This window comes from Humulus lupulus, chromosome 6 (assembly GCF_963169125.1).
Source record: "Humulus lupulus chromosome 6, drHumLupu1.1, whole genome shotgun sequence".
Classification (NCBI taxonomy): Eukaryota; Viridiplantae; Streptophyta; class Magnoliopsida; order Rosales; family Cannabaceae; genus Humulus; species Humulus lupulus.
Window position 1 is genome coordinate 137,768,358 of NC_084798.1, and position 14,911 is coordinate 137,783,268.

At 38.8% G+C, this 14,911-nt stretch overlaps 1 long non-coding RNA gene across 2 annotated transcripts; it reads left to right on the forward strand.

Annotated features, from left to right (window-relative positions):
* Positions 1–3,950: 3,950 nt before the first annotated feature.
* On the forward strand, positions 3,951–14,593 carry LOC133782555 (uncharacterized). Of its 2 annotated transcripts, XR_009870578.1 has the most exons (4): positions 3,951–4,242; positions 6,812–7,223; positions 13,141–13,613; positions 13,714–14,593. It is a non-coding gene; the product is annotated as an uncharacterized LOC133782555 (long non-coding RNA). The 2 variants fall into 2 exon arrangements; XR_009870579.1 differs by lacking the exons at positions 13,141–13,613; positions 13,714–14,593 and adding an exon at positions 9,388–9,664 and having other exon boundaries at positions 3,971–4,242.
* Positions 14,594–14,911: the final 318 nt, after the last annotated feature.

Genomic DNA, 14,911 nt, shown 5'->3' on the forward strand with positions numbered 1-14,911 from the left:
GCCTGGACCACTGTTCCCGAGGCGACCGTGCATCGATTCGTGTTTTCCGTATCTACGTGCTGCGATATATCGCCCCCTATAGCTGCGATATATCGGCATACGCTGAATATTTAAACACGAAATTACACATTTTTAGCTAAGTTTGAATGGAGTAAACAGCCTTGACTAAGCCCTCAACGTACTCAAAGCTGCTGACTGACCCTATATCATTCAAACTTTACCCTTATTTAATTTAATCCTCAAAAATACTTAATCCTTAATTACCATTCATAACATGTGCTTAAAATCCTATTTGTTGATGTCTAAACCTTATAATATAATAAATATAATCCTTAATATCAGTCACATTAATCAAACCTTAGGTTATACTAATTATTCTTAAACTATAGATTAAACTTAGAAAATCTATAAGTACTACTATGAGTGTCCAAATAATTCCCGGTCTGAACCAAAAATCCACTGTTACAAAGATAATACTAAACATACTATAATACTACTAAACAATTAGCTAAGTAAAGTTCTTGGACTCTACACTACTGACGCAAAACGATAGGACGTATTTCTTCGGGGATTGAATGCTAAGAAAGCCAAGGATGTTCGAATTACATCAGTACATGGGGAAACTACTTATGCCCAGGTGATTGAGAAAGCCCTCACAGCAGAGGAGGGAGAGAACATGATATGGAGGGAGAGTTTTGCATGACGCGGTGTTCGGAGAGCAATGCCTCCATTAGTAGGATCTAGTAGGGCTGGAGGTGCTGGGAATTGTGCCCTTAAAGCAATTGTAGTAGACAACAGTTTTAATAAAAAAAAATTAAATTGAATTATTGTATATATTTAGCTCATGTAATATATTTTTTCTAATAATATTAAGTAAATATCAAAAAATTCTCAAGTTCATCTATGTGGACTCAATCTCATATTGGTATGAGAGGATCGAGATTGAGATAATGAACTTAAATAGTTCGCAGTAAAATCAAGTTATGGAATCTTTAGATTAATTACTGCTACTACGTTCCACAAGTATTATGAATACATGTGACCTAGATCCAGGTTACTAGTGTAGTAGGACACTTTAGTGGAGGTACTTTGCATGCTTAGACTATGTTGAACTGGACCAGATGTGATTTAATAATACTTGTTTAAAGACTGTTTCATAGTATTATAAAACACATCAAGTTATGATCATATACAAACTGATCTTAATCTTGAAGTAACTATGAACTCCTATATATGCTACTTGACCCTTTGATTCATGCATTACGGTTTGTCAGAATGATTAGGCTAACAACTATTGTTTTGGGGACTCAATGATGTATGTGGCTGGGGACATAGCTTAACAGATATGGAATCTATACCTTCTTATAGATTGAATGATGATTCCCAATTAGGTTGGATTTTGGAACTGAAAAAGGTTATTGACGTCAAAATCATAATCAGATTATGAATAAACCTTCACTAGTAAAGTCAATGGTACAATAGGAATCAAGATATAATTAAAAAGGTAAAATGGTAATTTTATTCCCATTTAATTATGAATCATCGATATAGGATTAATTTGTATGTAATGATTATATCAATGGACACTTTATGATTACAACTAAGTACTCAGTAAATATATGTCTTTAATTCTTAAGAGTTCATTCTCATATTTATAGTTGAATAATCATGAGATTAATAAATATGGATATTAAATGAAAGAGTTTTGGTTAATAATCTTTTATTTATTAGAGCTTGGAATTATTGGTCCATAGGTCCCTAGGGCGGCTCTATCAACACTAATAAAGGTAAGAGTTGATACAACAATTATTGACAAGTTTTATATAGAGAAGAAAAACGATTATCTTTTTCACAAAAAGAAAACTTTTTCTCTCTAGCCTATAATCAAGGATTGATCCTTATTCTCTATGTCCCCATCCACATCTTGAGGTGTAGAGAACATCTTGGAAGATCTAGGTGTGAGTAATCTAGCAAGGATAGGAAAATCGAAACATATAAAAAAAGATTCAAGGATTCTTGATAGGCTACAAGAGGTAAATCATTTCGTATTATTTTTCATATTCATATTATATATTGATTAACATATTTCATATTAAAGGATCCTCATATAAAGATTGTTTATATGAAAAAAAAATCAATACCAATACCGCAAATTTCCGCTGCGCATTAGAAGTCGTTCCTAACATTTGGTATCAGAGCCACCTTTAATACCTGAATATGTTAATTATTGTGTGCGTATCATATGCATTTTTATATTATGTGATATATATGATTGGATGGATGTTTGTGTATGAATAATTCATATTCTTAAGGGTTGGTTTTCATGGTGTTTTTGGGTTAGGAAATGTTTTTATATTTTTCTAGAGATACAAAAATTGTAAGCCATTTTGGGGCATAGGAATTTTGTAATTTATTTTAAATTTTGAAAAATTATGTAACGGCCTGAGCCCCGCGCACAAACCCCAAGGCCCAAGTCGCCTGCAATGCCCTATGCCCTTGATTGCGCTCGGCTCCCAGTGCCCTGCGCCTAGCTCCTAGTGCCCCTGCGCGCACCCAGTGCCACTTAGGCCTCTGCCAAGCGCCCAGCAACCTGCGCGCCCAGCACGCATTGGACGCCTAGCACTCGCCTCCAATCGCACCCCTGCCTGTCGCAACCCAACCAATGACACACCCATTACGGTTTGTGTCATGCAAACCCTAATGGATGTGTAATTATCCATTTGGGAATGATTAAGCCCAATAAAATTAAAAGTGTTTTAATTATAAATTTTGAGTTAATTGTGATGAGTCCAAATTCCAATAGGGCCTCCATAACTTGTTGGGTATTAAAACGCAAAGTTTAATTATTTTAAATTTGTTTAAAATAATTAAAAGTTTATAATCATAATGGTTAATTAAAATGGTAATGACCCAGAGAAGGTCCAAAATCAAATGATTTACTTTTTATTAGGCCTTAGTTAGTTTAATTATTTTTGTGTATATTTTGCAAGTGTTATAATTTTCTAGAAATACCCAAAACACCCAACTCACTTTTATTTATTTATTTATTTTCTTGAACATGATTAAATTGTTTAATACTTTATCATGCATAATAACATTTCATACATATTACCCACATAGTATATATTAAGCATGCATATATTTAGAAACATGCTTAGGATTGACTATATGCTTTTATTTGATAACTCATATAACTAAATTAGTCTTAATTAGTTAAGATGGTAAAATAATTTAAAGTTGTTTATTTTCTTATTTAATAAAATTATTTTATTAAATAAAATGGTACTCTATTTGAAAGGGAAAAATAAAATCTATGACACGATTATTTATCTTGTATAATTAGATTAGTATTTAATTAGAATATCATTTGGTAAAACTAATTTAATTAGTTTTACAACCTAATTAAAAAATATTGATTTTGAGAAAAACACAAAATTTTAAATAGTGAGTGGGAGAGGGAATTATAAAAATAAGTCTCATGGTCTCTATTATTGGTTGAACACCGAGAGGCATAGGAAGGGCATCATGTCTGTAGCCCACCATTTTTTTTAGTTATTAAATTTTGTGCTTGTTTTTATTTAATTTTTAAGTGTTGTGAATTATTTTATTTATTAATTAAAATTAATTGTTAGAATTGTTTGGTAGAATTTTTTGAATTTAATTTGTTATTTGTTTATTTATTTTTAAAATGTGAATATTTGACTTTTTGTTGAATGCACTAAGGTGCATGGTTGGTAGTGATGCACCCTAGTGATTGAGTGTGTGCATGTGCATGGTTGCATTGTGCACTTGTGTAGAATTTTCTACACACTCTATAGTTTCCTTTTTATTAGATTTTTTTAATTATTTAAAAAAAATAGAAAGAAAGGGAAAGGGATGGCTTAGACTTTTGAGCATAGTGCGAAAGGGGGATTACCTTCCTATTTTATTTGGGTGAATTTTGTTAAAAATGGAAGAGATGTTATCATCTCTATTTTCCTACCAATTAAGATAAAATCAAATACAATTAAAATAAAAGAAAATTATCAAAAAGGGGGAACTTACCATTTTTTCCTTAGGCTATTTTGGCTAGGTTAGAATAAAGAGGGAAGGAGAAAGGGAAGAGAACCATTTTCCATGGTGGCTGCCGAAACTTAGAGAGAGAGAAAGAGAGAAAGATAGAATGAATGTGACAAGAGAGAGAGAGAGAGAGAGAGGAAGAAAAAATAGTAGGAAGAAGAAGAAGGTCTTGGAGAGTCATAGGTATGGTTTTTAATCTTGTTGATCTTTTGTTAATTTCAAAGTCTAAGGTTTCTCTCCCCCACCATCCAAAGATTTTGTTGTTCTTCTTTTCATGGGTTTCGATAACCCTGGGGTATTCAAGAGTGATTGTCTTTTGGGTTTTGCTTCTATCAAGGAGGTAGTTTATCCCTAACCTTATGCTTGATTTTGTTGTCTTTATTGAAAGGATTTTTTTTAAAAGTTTTGATGTCTATTTGAATCCTTGCCATGTGTTGATTTGGTTTGTTTTAAGATACTTGAATATGATACTTAATGATTTATGATTGTGATTATTTTGTTATTTAAGGAGGATGTATGATTAGGTTGTCAAGGGTTTCAGATTTGATCTATTAAAATATGATGATTGTTGATATTTTATGTTTGTGTATATGTATGTTTCGGCCTATGCATGCCTAGGGACCCCCCCCCCCCCCCCTCCTTTATATTGTGCTTTTATGTTAGATCCATGTTCCAGGACCCTATATAATTTTTGCTATAATAAATAATTTGGACTCTTGTTATTAAATCCATGAAATTTGATGAATATGTTTATGAGATTATGATGTATCCATAGGTTATTGTATGCATAAATGATGATAGAAACATGCTACGATGCTTGTCAATGTAAATGAGAATTTTGGTTTTATATTTATGTTTAATTCATGAGGGTTTTTGCTAAAAGGGTGTAATGCATGATGAGTTGTTTGATTTTGTGTCACCCATGCATATTAGGAACATGCTAGGGTTTGTTAAATTGATTTGATAGATTTAAACATGTATGGTAATGGTGTAAATTTTGTGAAGCATGACGTAAAAGATGGAATTTGGATTTGTTAAGCTTTCTGATTTTGGTTTTTAAATGGTTTAGAATATGATGAAAATAATATTTTTGCATGCTTAAATAATTTTGCAAGTGCTATGATGTTTTAAGAAATTAAATGGAATTTTAATATACATTAAAATGATATTCTTACTAAAATAAATACCTACATATTTTTTATATATTTTTAGAGAAAATATGAGGTTTTTAATTGAATATGGTGATTTTTTAGAGTATATATTTTTGCTGGGATTTTTGGTAAAATATTGGAAAGTGTTTTTTTTTAATGAAAGGAAAATTTTTGTGTTTGTGAAATCATATAACCCTAAGTAATGTCAATATTAAAAATGGTATTTTTGAATATAACCATGAGTGTTCATTTTAATAGATATGATTTTTTTACATTTTAATTAAGAAAAATGTTGAGATTAATTCATTTGTGCTTTTAAATAAATTAAATGGTGGCTGAAAGTTTAGTTTAATAATTTAAAAATAATTATTGGATTATCACTTGTGAATTTATTTATCTTAAAATTATGTCTTAAAATAATAAAAATAAAATGTATTTTTCTCACACCTAAAAAAAATTATATTTTTCTCACACCAAGTTTATAATTTTATTAATTTGAATTAAATTGTTATGTTCTAAGGAAACATGCTAATTATAAGTATTTTACATAATTTCTAGCATTTATTATTTTCAAGTAATTTAAAAATAAATAATGGAATTGTTATATTTTTAAATGGCTAAATAAATTATTTTATGAAATGAAAATAATGTTTAGAGGTTTAACGAACGTAGTGATTTTTAGAGAGATAAATAATGGTATGAAAAATATGTTACTAAATCATTATTTTTAAAACGATAGAAATAAGTACGTAGTATTATCGTTTTTAACGTCACCTTTTAACAGCGTTCCCACATATGCATGTTGCATGCAAATGTACTTTTACGTTAAAAAGTGTGTCTAATATTCAACCATATGATATTTATTTAAAAATCATGCATGTAAGATAGGTATAAATTGCATTATTCTTTTAGTGATTTTATGTGTAATTATGCCTATTTTGAAATTATGAGTAGTTTTCTCCATGTGTGCATGGCCTACGCACACATGGGGTATATGAGTTTTGGTATAGGTTCATTGTGAGGTTTGTCAGTTTTTCTTTGCTTGGACCGTATGTAAGGAAGTTAGATAGAATTCTATTTGTTTATGTTATGAACGGTAAGATTGGTTTGTATGAATATAAATGTTATATATGATGATGTACCATGAATGAAATGCTATTCTGTGCTGATATTAATGGATTGTGAGTGATTTGAATGTTGTATGTTATGTAATGGTCGTTAGCGTGATGAACGCGACACAACAAATGGGTTACTAAGGATGTGAAGACGTAACCCGAGTAACTAAGGATATAAAGACGTAACTCATAGGGCGGACACGCCGATGTTATTCAAGGACCAGAGATCCTGTTTACCTCAAGATGTGCCATGGACAAGTTAGCGGGCCATGTTCACAAAGATATGATGATGATTCTTATGATGATAATGTTCATGATGAATTCGTATATGATGATGATGCTTATGATGATATTGGTTATAATGATTATGTTTATGATGATTATGGTTATGATAACAATGTTTATGATGTGTATGTGTGTATACTTGTGTGTTATTTATACTTCCTTACTGGGCTTTTAGCTCATCTCCCTTACTTTCCCTTCCAGGTAGCAAATAGGACTTCTTTGTGGCACGCGTGGTGATGTGGGAAGTTCCAACGTCGGGGTGTGTATGGTGTGGGGGCATTCCATGGATGAGAAAACGATCAATTTAACGCCAATTTCTAAGAATAATGTTATGTTTATTTTTAACTTTCAGAACTTATCAGTAAGACTTGAACTTTAATTATTTTTAAAATGTTGCATGAAAACTATTATTTTCCTTTTAAACTGTTGGGCCCAACTTGCATGTTTTAGAAAGGCCTCACTGTGATTTTTCTTCTATAAGTTTATGAGCATGTAAAAGTTTTACAAAGTATTAGACTAGAGTGATTTACAAATTGTATCAGAGACGGTCGTCCATGTTTCCAAGGACCTCCACATACACACTAAAGACTAGAAAATCTCACCTCACTGTGTCGTAAGTACTTGCTCTAAATGTTATCAATATTCTTTCCCACTTTTAAATTTTGTAGTTTTGTAATTGTTGTGTAGAAAGTATGCCTCTGGTAATTAGGACTTCTGGAAAGAAACTTCTCGATGAGAGCAGTGGGATCCCAAGGGTTCATATAGATGATGTAAATGACAGAGAAGAGTGGATATCAGTTGTAAAGCCCCAAAATCCCTAATTAGGTTTATGGTTGGATTAGAATGTCGAGAGGGCCATAATTGATTTATTATGCCATTAAATGATTATATACATGTTTATGTGAATTATATTATTATATGATGATAAATGCATGCTTGTGGGTCCACTTTTTATTATAAGGTTATTTTGGTAATTTGGCCCGTTGAGGGCATATTTATATATTTTCATCCATGTTGGTGATTTATGGATTAGGCCACATTATAATGTGGATTTGTTCAAGCTATTCGGCATGAGATGATCTTTGAATGCAAGTCAGCGATTTGGTTATAACGGGGTTATTTCGGGGCTCGGGGTGAGTCTCGGGGTAATTTGATGATTAGTAAATTACCGGGAATTAAAGGGTAATGGGATATGATTTATTAGTATTTAAGAATATTGGGAATAATGGGAATTGGAGGACGTTAATTATAATTAAAGAGATAGACGGGAAAGGACAATTTTACCCTTGGGGGCTGTTAAGGAAATAATTATGACCTAGGGCCATTTTGGTCATTTGACCAAGGGATATATTTAACCATAGAAAGTTGTAGAAGGATATAAGCTTAAGTACAACAGAGCCTTCCTTCTCCTCTCCCACGATCTTCTTTTTCTTCTTTTTCCTTTGGAATTTTGAAGCTCCAATTGAGGATTCCAGCTAGGGAATCAAGCCTTCAGGGTCTAGGATTGTGTTCTACCATTGAAGAGGGTTTAATCCTGAGTTTAAGGTAAGGTTTCAATTCAAATTTTTTTGGTTCCTTGCTCTATTTTTGTGTTAGTTTTGATCTTGAGAGTTTTGATTATAGAAGTGGGAATTTGATAAGAGCTTGGGTTTTGTGGTTAAACAAGTGGACATGATGTGTTGGTGATTGCTTGTGATTTATGGGTTGATTTGATAAGAGCTTGATGAGGTTTTGATGGGAGAAAACTGGGGTTTTTGGCGTATGGGCAGGTAGGGCCGCGGTGCTAGGTGGGTATGCCGCGGCGCAAGGTGCAGACATAGAAGAGGCTGGCGCCTCTGTTAGGGAGGCAGGCTGCGGCATAGTGGAGTAGGGTCGCGACTCTTAAGTGCCTAATTGGGCAAAATTGTGTTTTTCTCATGGGAACTCAAACCTTAGGCCTCGGGATCATTCCTACAACCCGGTTTAGTAGGATTCCACATCTCGGAGGCTCTGTCTTGGTCCGGGAACTATTTATTATTCATTTTATTGATGGAATCCCATATTTGGTTATGACTAAGTGACCGCTAAGGGACTTAAGGACTGACCGTTCTCAAGGGTCGTTCTTTTATTATTTCACACTCGAACCAGAGGTAAGAAAACTGCACCCAGTATGTGACATGTATGGTTATTGATGAAGCATGTTAAGTGCTATATATATCGACATTGATTGCATAGTAAATGCATAGCAGCTTTATTTATAAGTGTATGGCACTGACCTATGAGTCAGGAATCGGCAATGGTGTCAGTATTGACCGTGAAGTTGTGACTTATTAGTCAATTTCGGCAATAGTACTGAGGACTAGTCGTATGGAATTCACCTATGAGTCAAGAACGATATTAGCGTATTTAAGGCAAGACGAAAAGATTATATCTAATCCACATAAGCATGAAATGCTTGACTGACCATAAGTTCGATGAAAACAAAAGCGCTTGTCTAGTCTAAAGGCTAGTTACTTGGAGTCAGGGCAAGAAGGCCCAGGTGACTGAATCGTCACATGGCTAAGGGTGCGGAGCCCAAGTTCGTAACTTACTCATTAGTCACTTATCTTAATCAAGTTCGTGACTCCATAGTCACTTATCTAGTTTAAGTTCATGACTTACTCATCAGCTACTCATCTGATTAGGGCTACAAGCCCCATCATGGTTACTAGAATCTTGAAGTGATATTCACTTATCTGTTTAGGGCTATAAGCCAAGTATGATTATCATAATCATCAATTGATATTGTATACATGCAGTAATGAGTTTTCTTGTTAAGCCTTGGCTCACGGGTGCTATGTGGTGCAAGTAAAGGGAAAGAAAAGCTCACCCAGCCTTGAGTGGAGAGCTTAGGTGGCGATGTGTACATAAGCGGCCGCTTGACCACCACGACCAAGGTGTTTCTCAGAGGAACTAGGGGTTAACCCTATATTTTGCTGCTTAGGTCGGCGGGTTGTAATTTTTACACTGTAATGATCGTTTTGGATTGTAAATAACTTGTAAACACTTTTATGGGCCCATTTATAGTTTTATGTTTTAAATAAAATATATCCTTTCCTTTTGATCGCGATTTTTCACCTTAGCCTATTAATAACACCTAGATGCATGTTTATAACTGTTGACGCGGTTCTTCGCCAACAGGTAATTAAGAAAATAAGAGAATGAGATTAGTGCTTAATCATGAACCGAAACAGATTAATGATCTTTAAATGGACTGATGGCACAATTATGATTTTTTAGGTGGTTCAAAGGTTAAAATCCTTCTACTCCACCTGCCAATATTATTGCTATGCTTCTGGTATTCTTTTACAGGGTATTTCGTTACACAAAAGAATCCAACCCTTTGCAACTCCTAGGGTCTCCATATTTATAGGACAGGGCACCTGGGACCTTCTGACCCATCATGTCACTTCTGTGACATTCATGATTAATTCCTAAATCCTGACAAATGAAGTGTGGTCTAATCAATAGGTAAGGGGGATAATGGGCTGCACGGCCCAACCCAGTCATGTGTGCCTGAACACGCACGTTCATGCGGCACGTCCGATAATTTAGGGATATATCAGACACGTGATGTCTGATATATGCACGTTTACATTGCGTGGTTGACTTTATAAAGGGTCAGAGCTTCCAACTCGAGCTCGTGCCTCAAGCTGGACGCCTTCTTGACCTGCGGTCTTTATTTTCCTGACTCTACCCTTAAATAATCTCGAGGTAAACGTTTGGTTACCTCGAGCTAAAGAAGTAGGACCTGACGACAGCAGCTCCGGTCATGTGGTATCCACGTGGCTGAGATATAATTAGGCCATATCTCAGCTCGCTAATAGCCCGTGGAAAATCAAGGCGTACATGTGCCCCTCAAGCCTCTGCTCGTGGCACAAGACACCATCTGGGGCCACAGTGGGGGCTTTTAGGCTTCTCCATGGACTCTCCATATTCCACCTATTATGCAGGCGCCGAATACGTGGAGCATCGTGGTTGGTGACGGTACGTCTTCCGAGAACCGCATTAAATGGCCTAGCATATGCCCAGCCGTTGTTTCGCCTTTCGAGTGGAGTGCGTCGGATCCCACATCAGGGCAATCCAACGGCCCTCCTCACATGGCCTTTCACGTATATAAAAGGGGTGGTCATCTTACGCATGGGCCACTCGTTTATTTGAAAATTTTCTAAATTTCCCATCTTCTCTCTACTCTCCCTCAAAAAATCCTCTTTTTCTCCCGGTTACCATTCCCAGCACTCCAAAAGATCAAGTGAAAGGACCCCTTTGAGGTCTTGGAACCAGTCATTCCGGAAAGACCCCAACCCAGACGACCCCTTCATCTCCCCCACAGCAAAACATTTCGTAAGTTTTCTGACTGTGCATGCTTTAAATTTTCTTTTCACTGTAGCCTAGGTAAATAGTTACTGTAGCTGCATACAATATTCTGTTGGTCTTTGTGAGTATGGAGGGTGTGGGTTTTTAATTTAGGGCATCGATTGTCGAAGAAAATCATTTAGGAGCGTGGTTCATAGGGTGCGTTTCCTGGGGAAATCATCTGGGTAGGATTTTTGGTAGGTCTGTTTAAAATATCCAGCACTTTTGGGTGCAAAACCGGGTAGCTTAGGGGACACGCTTCACAGGCGGTTTTGCACCTCTTGCCTACTGAAACTTTCCTTCCAAGGCAAACTTTTACCCTGACCCTCCTAACACACGAATTCTGAGTAATCGGGGATCTGTTGGGAGCACAGGAGCGTGTTCATAGAACCGCATCGTCTCACTCTCCACGGGTTGAGATTACCTCAGCCCGTGCAAAGGAAACACTTTTCTTTAGATTCTCCCTTATGTTTAGGTCGCCCTTTCTAAAATTTCTTCTTTTGTTTGCTAGGTGACCAGATGGGACCCAAGAAGAACGCTCCTAAGAGGATCGCAGGCAGCTCGTCCTCCCAACAATCCAAAAGAAAGGAGGTGATGACAGACTCCCCAATCCCCGTCTTCGGGCCGGCCGTGGAGCAGGAGCTCGAGGTGGCGCCCGATGCTTTCTTCAAGGCCGAGAGGATCGTCTCGAAGATCACTAACCAGGGAAAAGTGAATAAAATATTCCTTTCCCACAACATTGAGCTGGGGGGGGGGGGGCGCCCTGATCGGCCGACCTCCCACAGAAGGTGAGCGGAGCTGCGCGTCGCTCGATGAGGAGTATGCGGCTTGGAGTGACGAGCGCTTCAAGGCTGGGGCCTTCCTCCCGCTGGACCAATACTTCGCCGACTTCCTCAATTACGTGAAGTTGGCTCCTTTCCAGCTCCCCCCCAACTCCTACCGTTTCTTGGCAGGGTTGAGAAATCTGTTCCTGAAACAGGAATGGGAGGTCCCCACTCCGGCGGATATCTTGTATTTTTTCTACCTCAAGGCCAGCTCGGAGCAACGGGGGCGAGGCGACGGGTTCTACTACTTGACCCGCTTTCCAAACACGGCTGCGGTTATCGAACTGCCCAGCCACCCCAACGACTTCAAAGACTAGTTCTTTATGTCCAAGGGGTTTCGCAACTGCGAACTTCATTACTTCAACCATCCTCGTAAGTGCCTTTTACTCTTAGCTCATAAGTTATGTATTGGTTAGCTCCCCTTTATCGATTTCTGACTTAGAACAATTCTGCAGCCATTTTCGCGAGGACAGAAAAGTCTGTGATCCTCGGGAGCCAGTACGAGACACTGGCAGGTCTGCCCCCCAGTGAGAAGGACTACCGCCAGCTCGTGATAGACGAGACGATGTTGGCATGCAAACTGATCTCTCTAGGCGAGACTTTGGCCTTGAGGAGACCTTGGGGGCCTCCCCCAGCTTGCGAGATGAGGCCCATCCCCGAGGAGGAGGCCTCGGGGGAAGGAGAGGATGAGGACGAGGAGGATAAGGTGCCCCTCATAAGGAGGAAGCGGGCGCTGGAGTTCGCCCAATGAACGAACGAGGAGAGGATCTGGTCCGGAGCAGCCGCAGGTCCCTCTGGGCAAGGTAATCCTTACATTTTCAGGGGATTAGATAGGGCCACCGCCGATCCTCGGCTAGCTAGGTTTAATCCCAACCAGCCCGTCCAACACCATCAAAACAACCCCAACCTCGACGTAACCCTACTCTAGTGTGTCGACCGGCTCGTGCTGGATTACGAGAGTAGCTGCCCTAGGGGTACTGTAGTCGTAGACAACACCTTAGCCTTTAGGTCGGCCCTCTTTGAGGAGTATGGGACTAATCTCCGGTCGTGGCCCTCTCTTCGGGAGGGTGCTGTAGCTCCGGGTCTTAAGAAGTATGTAGAAGAGTCTAGCCCCGAGCCAGATTCGGACCCAAAACCTGTTCCAGCTCGCGAGGTCATTGTCTTAGATACCCCCGCAGGAGCTTCGGGGCGATGGTCATGACCATAGATTCCTCTTCTAGCTCGGGGGGTAGGATCCCTTTCAATATATATGCTTGAGTTCCGCTTTTTCCCTCTTATTTGTGTTCTTGCATAAATGCTTATTTGTATACTAATGTTGTTGTTTTTTTTCAGAGGAGATGTCTCAGCCCAGGAACAAAGACCTGCGAGCTATGTTCACCGGAGGGAACTCTTCCACTGGAGCCTCTGGGCCCAAAATGAAGAAGCTCCGGGTGGCGAAGAAAGCCGCTGGGACCCCAACCAAGTCCCCTACAAAGGGGAAAGACCAGACCCCAGCTGTCCAGGCCAAGGTACCACCACCTCCGGCCGCAGTGGAGAAGATGCCCCCGCCCCCTCCACGAGCTCCCGCCTTTGTTCGGGATATGGGGGCGGACCCCGGGATTTTGACAATCGCAGCCCTCGAGGTGCGCATTCTGGTGGACCCCCAGGCCCTAGAGAAAATTTCTAACGTCTTTCGGGGGACGGTGTACGAGACGGCGACCTACGACGTCGACCACAACTACGACACCACCGAAAAGGACCTGCGGGCGATCGAAACAAGGAGCCCGGAGAGCGTGACGGAGTCTTCACTGGGAATGGCTCTAACGGTAAGCCGACTTTACATTTTGTACTCTTTTGGTTATCATGCATCGCACGTTCTTTCTATTTTTTTTTTTTTTCTAAGGCAGTTGCCTCTTTGGTTCGTAGGGTGCCTTGGCTCTTCACCGGAGCATTTCCAGGTCCAAGGCTCGACTCGAGGACATGAGGGGCAAGCATCAGGCTGTTCTGGCCGCCCAGCAGACTACCTTGGCCTCCTTGAGGACGGCCCAAAAGTAGGAACAGGAGGCTAAGGATGCCTTGGCGGCCGCACGGGTCGAGCTGGACGCGTTCCATCCCAAGCTGCAAGAGGCTGAGGCTAACAAGGCCGCCCTAGCCACTGTAACAGCCGAACTCGAGGAGGCCAAGGCTGCCCGGGCCATGCTAGACTCTGCCAAAACCGAGGCTGCTGGGGCCAAGGCCACCTTGGCAACGGAGAAGGCAGCTTCCAGCTCCGCCATGGAGGACATGCTATACCACTGCTGGATTTTCAATCCAGATGGCGACTTCTCCTTTCTAGGACCGGATGTCTGGGAGCCCTTCCTGGAGGGGTTTAAAGCTCGTCTTCAGCAAGAGGCGCCCTCTGAGACCGGGGAGACCTCCACAGCGGCCGAGTAGGAGGGCGAGACGGCGACCTATACAGAGCAGCCCGATGGACCCTAGGGCCTTTCTTTTTCTTTTTTGAACACATTATTATTTTATTTTTTTTGTAACTTTTGTATGAGGTTTTTTCACCTCGAGACAATTGGCTTTATCCATTTTTTCTTTTAATTGGTTTATATCTTTTTGTTGGTGCTATGATTGATGCTTTTATATTTTTCTTAGAAAAAACATGTTAACCAATCTTGACCCAACTTCTAAGATAAGTCATGGTTGCACTCCGAACATTGCATTAAAAACTTAGTTCGCGTTAACCTCTTATTGATATCTCATGCTTTTTAAGAAAAACAACGATCAATCAATTTGAATTAACTTCTAAGTTTTATGACCTAGTTATGTCCAGGACGTTAGTTTGCGTTAATTTTTATCAATATCTCGTGCTTTTTAAGAAAAACAACGATCAATCAATTGGAATTAACTTCTAAGTTTTATGACCTGGTTATGTCCAGGACGTTAGTTTGAAAACTTAGTTCGTGTTAATTCTTGACTAATATCTTGTGCTTTTTAAGAAAAACACCGATTAATCAATTTGAATCAACTTCTAAGTTTTGGGCCGACCTGGTTATATCCAGGATAGGACTTAGTTCGCGTTAATCCTTTATCAATATCTAGTGTTTTTTAAGGAAAACAACGATCAATCAATTTGAAT